The sequence below is a fragment of the Octopus sinensis genome, unplaced genomic scaffold (genome assembly GCF_006345805.1).
Source record: "Octopus sinensis unplaced genomic scaffold, ASM634580v1 Contig12956, whole genome shotgun sequence".
NCBI classification, from domain to species: Eukaryota; Metazoa; Mollusca; class Cephalopoda; order Octopoda; family Octopodidae; genus Octopus; species Octopus sinensis.
In genome coordinates, this window is record NW_021832829.1 from 111227 (window position 1) to 117925 (window position 6699).

Here is a 6699-nt window from a genome sequence, read left to right on the forward strand (position 1 = left end):
TAAAATTTAATAAGTTGATATCCCTCCACGTGCTTCATAAACTTCCAAACCTCTTTTTTTCATTGACATAACTAAATTTTCTAGGTATTTTTTCGGTATTGACTCCCATATCACAACTAATTTTGTCTTCAAATCTTTCAAGTTTTTCGGCGGTTTTTGCAATAATTTTCTCTTCATCATTGCCCAAACATGCTAAATTGGATTAAGGTCAGGTGATTGAGACTGCCAATCAAGAATTTTATATTTTCTATCGTATATAAATTCTTTGACTATTCGAGAACTGTGGCATGGAGCATTATCTTGTTGAAAAATAAATGAGTTTAACCCCATTTTTAGAGCTGATTGCTTCAGATTATTCGACAAAATGTTTAAATAATAAGCACTGTTCATTTTTATAATTTTACCAATAATGATGTAAGAAAATTAAATTATAATTTATTTTAAAAAAAGTCGATTTATTACAAATCCAATTTTTTTGGTCAGGCACTGTACATATAAAAATCAAACGCAAGAAACAAATTTAAGGATTGAGAATTACGATAAAAATAATCATGACAGTTAAAATTGTAGATCCGATAGAACAATCAGAGTTTAGAAAAATAGTTAAAAATCCGAATCTAAAATCAAACATGAGATTACGACCCAGACATTAAAGAACTCACTAAAAATTGTAAATATAGATATTTGACGCAAATGTCCCCGATAGTATAATGGTTAGTATGCCGCGTTGTCATCGCGGTGGCCCGGGTTCGATTCCCGGTCGGGGAGATTTTTTATCTGACTAAGAAAATTTAAAAGAAATTATTTATCTTCTTTTTATGAATATGAAGAGATTCATTTAATGAAATGTGTGCAGTCAGACGGGTCGACTACTTTTACAGAGGATGATTATCAAATTTTTACCAAAGCAATGATTATTCGTTTTACTTTTTTTTTAATTACAATTTTTAATTGAAAACAAATATAAAAAGAAACTAATTAGCTAATAAAGCCATCTATCCGAAGTGGACCCCGCCAACATAATTGACGTTGCGTTGCCTCTCACGATAGCAACGGAGATCAACAGGAGAAGCCACCGGGTCTCACGTGTGTCGTGGCTTTTTAATGTGGCTAAGCGTCCAAGCTTCTTTAGGAAGCGAAGCGATTTCCCACTTATTCCTCCAGTTGTCTCGACCACAATCGGACAGAACACGAATCGATCTCGCAGCGCTTCATATTTTCTCTCCTTTGCCCTCATCGTTTTTTCCGCGGCATACAGTCTGTCCACTGCGCTTCCGGCAATGTTGGACGGGCAGAGGGTGAATATTTGGTTTATTCCTACAATATAACGATGCACTCGTTTTCCAATGTGCGTGCATTGTAATAAATGCAATTATGCCATAGAGCAGGGGTCGGCAAAGCGGGCTTGCGAGCTTTTGATGGCTCTTTGAGTCTTAAGTAGGCTCTTCAATTTTATTGTTTTTATAACTATTTATTTGTTTTCATATATGATTTGTGTAAAAATATTTAAAAGTTTACATATTTACTCCTAAATTTTGCTTATACGATATAGCATGTATTTCAAACTTTGGTTAAAATTGGCTTTTCCATTTTTAATTTTTTTGTTAATTTTTTCTTTATTAATAAACTAGCTCGGCAGCTCGCTTCGCTCACCGCGACCTAGCTCCTGCGGAGGGCCTGTTTCATCAAACAACTATAAGTTTATGTAGATGTATAAAACTACCTGGTTAAATGTAACCCTATTCTATCGCCTGTTAATAAACGATGTTTGTCGTCCGTACTTCCTTGGCATATATGAATAAATTTTCTCTTCTGCCTACCCTCGAGCATCCCACATACAGCTGTCCATGTGAAAAGCACTCACTCTCTAAAAATAACCCAACTACCTTTAATGACTGTCCCTGGGCCTTGTTTATTGTCATTGCACACTTTTTTTCATTTTTTGTGGTTTATTTTTTTTATATTTAATTTTTTCATTTTTCCTTTGTAATTTCCTTTTTTTTCTTTTTTTGTTTTTTACTGGCGGAAATGGGGCAGGGGGAGATGCGGCAGGCGGAAATGCGGCAGGCAAGAAAGCGACACACAAAAAAGCGACACACAAAAAAGATTTAATTAATTACCTTATTAAGCTGACCGTTTTTTCTTCAGCTTCGTTTTTCCTCCTTCGGTTATCTATTTAAAAAATTATTTTTGAATAATAAAAAAGTTTAGGAAAAGAGGCATACCGAAAATAAATTCTATCTTTACGAAAAACTCAAGTAAATAGTTAATATTTTACGCAAATTCTTCTGATTGCGCTGTCAATTGGTGGTAAATTGTGTTAATGGTTGTGCTAATGTGGTTTCAACTATCAAAGTGTTTTTTCAAAATCTGTTAATTGCACACTCTATTCAAAGTCGTGCAATCTGTGATTGCACATTCTGTCAAAGTCAAATATGATAATAGCTTTATTTTGATTCATGGTCGATAATGATATATGCATTTAATTTTAAAGAGAAAAACATAGGATGAATTGAATTTCTTTATCGCGAATAATTGGGAGTTCATCATTGTTAATATTCTCGCTGTCGTTTTCATCAAGGATATTCTTAATACGTGAGATTTTTGCCTTGAAGGTTTTAATGGACCTCATCATGAATGTCGAGGACATTCGCGTTGTTCATTTTAATCAAAATGCAGAAAATAATTTTTTTATTTTTTGGGGGAAAGGTTTTAAGGACTTCATCATGTAAGTCGAGGACATTGTAGTTGTTCATTTTAACCAAAATGCAGAAAATTTTTTTTTAATTTTTTTGGGGGGGGAGGTTTTAAGGACTTCATCATGTAAGTTGAGGACATTGTAGTTGTTTATTTTAACCAAAATGCAGAAAATTTTTTTTTAATTTTTTTTGGGGGAAGGTTTTAAGGACTTCATCATGTAAGTCGAGGACATTGTAGTTGTTCATTTTAACCAAAATTCAGAAAATTTTTTTTTAATTTTTTTGGGGGGGAAGGTTTTAAGGACTTCATCATGTAAGTCGAGGACATTGTAGTTGTTCATTTTAACCAAAATGCAGAAAATTTTTTTTTAATTTTTTTGGGGGGGAAGGTTTTAAGGACTTCATCATGTAAGTCGAGGACATTGTAGTTGTTCATTTTAACCAAAATGCAGAAAATTTTTTTTTAATTTTTTTGGGGGGGAAGGTTTTAAGGACTTCATCATGTAAGTCGAGGACATTGTAGTTGTTCATTTTAACCAAAATGCAGAAAATTTTTTTTTAATTTTTTTGGGGGGGAAGGTTTTAAGGACCTCATCATGTAAGTCGAGGACATCGTATTGCCAATTTGAAGTTGGTGTGCACACACAGACAGACAGACAGACAGACAGACACACACCATACCATTTTATTATTAAGATATTCTGTTAATAAAAAAATCTTTACATGTTTAACATGAATTTTTGATGGTACATTATATGTACCTAGAAATAAAACAAAAAAATCTATAATTACCGACATTTTCAATCAATATGGATTGTATCTTGGTTCACATCTAATTTAGAACAACTACCGAAATGCCTTATTTTCCAGGAAACTTTAAATCAGGCCTGGCCAACCCAAATCGCATCGCGGGCCACTTTGTCCAAATGAATCCTTTCCGCGGGCCGCATATACATGTACACTAAGGATAGATATCAAAACAACACAGATAAGATTTTATTTAGTAAATAGCATTCAGTCCAATTATACGTATCAATGAGAAATCTGTTTTTCTTTATCTTCACTTAATTTTTTCAAATCAACTTCACAATTATTAGTTGCACATCTTAATTGGTTTTCTAAGTTTTATCTGTTAAAGAAGATCTATATCTACTTTTACTAAACTTTAATTTCGAAAAGAATGATTCACATACGTAGTAGATCCAAAGGAGCTTACAACTCTTTGTGCAAAAATTCTTAAGTTGGGATATTTTTTCTGCATTCACATATTTGTTATAAAAGTCAATTTTGGATATAGTAGGATAAACAGTCTTAGTTCACTGTTGCACTGTAGGTCAATTATTTCCGTCTGCAAAGTATTTGAAACAATAGAAACGTCAACATGAAATGGAGAAGAAAATGTTTCAAACATTTTCTCATATTTTTTTAGTTCCGAGAATCGACTGTCAATGCTGCAGCAAGATTTTTTATTTCATCAGCGTACTTGAAGAAATTTTTACAATGGCTGATTTTAAATTGATTTAGCGTTGGAAATGTTGATCATTTCCATTTCTTATTTGACATTCAAACAATGACAATTTCATTCGAAATGCTTTGACTTGATGGCATGCATTAGTAATCAAATTATCCTGTCCTTGTAACTCCTTGTTTAATTGATTAATTTTTTCGGTTATATCTACCAAAAAGCACAGATCTAGCATCCATTCTTCATCATTTAATTCAGTTAATGTCATTTTCTTATGCATCATAAAACTTTTGATTTCTTCTCTCAAGTCGAAAAAACGTTTTAAACATTTTCCGCGACTCAGCCATCTGACATTGGAAAAATCTGGCCTTGGGTTGGCCAGCCCTGCTTTAAATGAACAAAACAATTGTCAGTTAACTAAATTAATCCAGCCGAACGGATTGCTTGCGCGTTCCCACGCACGATTGCGAGTGAGATCCTCTGCCTCAACCAAGAGGACTCGCGAGCATCCATCTTCTTCCGAGCGATGAGGATACCGAGGTCTTTTAAGAAGCATGAGGTCTGCGGACCGGAAGCGCCTGATGTCTCAAGAGCCACAGGCACGAAGGAATGCCGAGTGGCAAGATTCTTGTATTTTTCCACTTTGCGAAAAATTTTACTTGTTGTAATCAATCTCCTGCACATAAGGTGAATTTTATGAAATTTACATTGAACTAAAACAAATTGAGATGTTATTTCTACCACCTAATACAACATCTTTTTTACAGCCCATGGATCAGGGTATAATTAAATCGTATAAATGTAACTTCCATTCTCTAAAATTTTTTAATATAATTAAAAAAATTGAAGCTGGGACAAACCCCTATGTTTCACACAAACAACTAAGCATAAAAGATTCAATATTATTCACATATTAATTATGCTTGGAACAAAATAGAAAGTTCCTTAATTTTAAATTGTTTCACTCATGCAAAATGGACTCAAAACAATGAAAATATTAATTGTGAAAAATCTTTTAATTGAAACTTATGACCATATTCTGGAAAAAATGGATATTATTGATCCATTAGAAGAGAGTCTTTATATTAAGATTGAATATAACGAAAGTGAAGAACTTGAATTAAATAATTCAGAAAAAATAGAACAAGAAATTAGCGAAGAACAGTGTGAACAAAGTCAGAAAGTTGTTACTATTAACGAGGCTTTTATCGCTTTAAACAAATTAAAAGAGTTCTATAATCAAGAATAATTCTTTAATATAGAAAATCTTGAGTATATTGAAAACATTGGATCTTCAATGAGCCAAACTCGAAAAAGAAAAATTCGAAACTGACTCATTATTTTGGTTTTAATTAATTTTTTTGGCTTAATAATTTAAATTTTTAATGGATTAAAAAATCCATAAGTCTTTCAAATCCGCCAGATTTTTCCGATCCTCGAAATTTGCGGATTCGAAAGACTTTAGTGTACCTTTATCTGCAAAAATAGTAGCCTACAGGACTTTTAAGATGTCTTCGAATGTGTCTGTTCAACAAGTTTTCTGACATGAAATTGGCTAATTCATTTGCAGTAGATCAGGGGTGTCAAACTCATTTCGCTTTGAGGGCCGCATTTATAATAATTTCTCATTAAGGGAAGATTAGTTCTGATATTTATTATGATGAATAACCAAAATAAGAGAAACTAAATTATTCAATTATCGCCCTTTAATTTTGGTGAGAGCTGCTTCCAGAGGATTGACACCATTTAAAATTAAATAATATTCATTTTAAATATTTAAATCACTCTGATGACATTAATTATTATGTAATTACGTTTTTATAAATTTTAAAAATCTTTGAAAATACATAATTTTAGTTAATTATTTGAAATTTTGTAACAGCAAAAAGTAATATTTTTTGATTTTTAAAAATTTCTGTTGATTTCTGTTGATTCCTGTTGTGTACATGATAAATAAATAATAACTTATAGAAATTAAACTGACTACAAATAAAATAGCACAAATGATTTCATTAAAAAATGCCGGTTTCAAGCAAAAACATATTGCATCTATTCTGCACGTTAGCCAATCAACAATTTCGAAACAAATAAAAAAATGTCTTTAAGCAATACAAAGGTACCCAGAAAAGGCAGTGGTGGTCATAATATTTATTCTGAAGAAATTTCAAACATGATTTCTTATGAAATTGAACAAAACTCCAAATTGTCACTTAGGAAAATTTCTATTAAATTGAAAAATGAGAGAAACTTATCAATTAGTCATATGACAATTAAAAGAATGTTGAACAAGAAAAAAATATATGCACACAAACCAATAAAAAAACCATTGCTAACACCACGAATAATTAAATTACGTTATGAAGCAGCATGCAAATGGATTCAATATGATGAAAAAAAACTTAAGAGCATTATTTTTTCAGATGAATGTAAATTCAACCTTTTCTACACCAATGGAAAGCCTTTTGTTTGGCGAAAACGCAATAAAAAGATAGAACCCAAAAATATTTTACCTACTGTAAAACATGGTGGTGGCAG

The 6699-nt window shown here is 32.0% G+C and overlaps 1 non-coding gene across 1 annotated transcript; it reads left to right on the forward strand.

The window, feature by feature from the left end:
* Nucleotides 1-696: 696 nt before the first annotated feature.
* Nucleotides 697-768, forward strand: Trnad-guc. The gene has a single exon. It is a non-coding gene; the product is annotated as a tRNA-Asp (tRNA).
* The last annotated feature ends 5931 nt before the right edge of the window (nt 769-6699 follow it).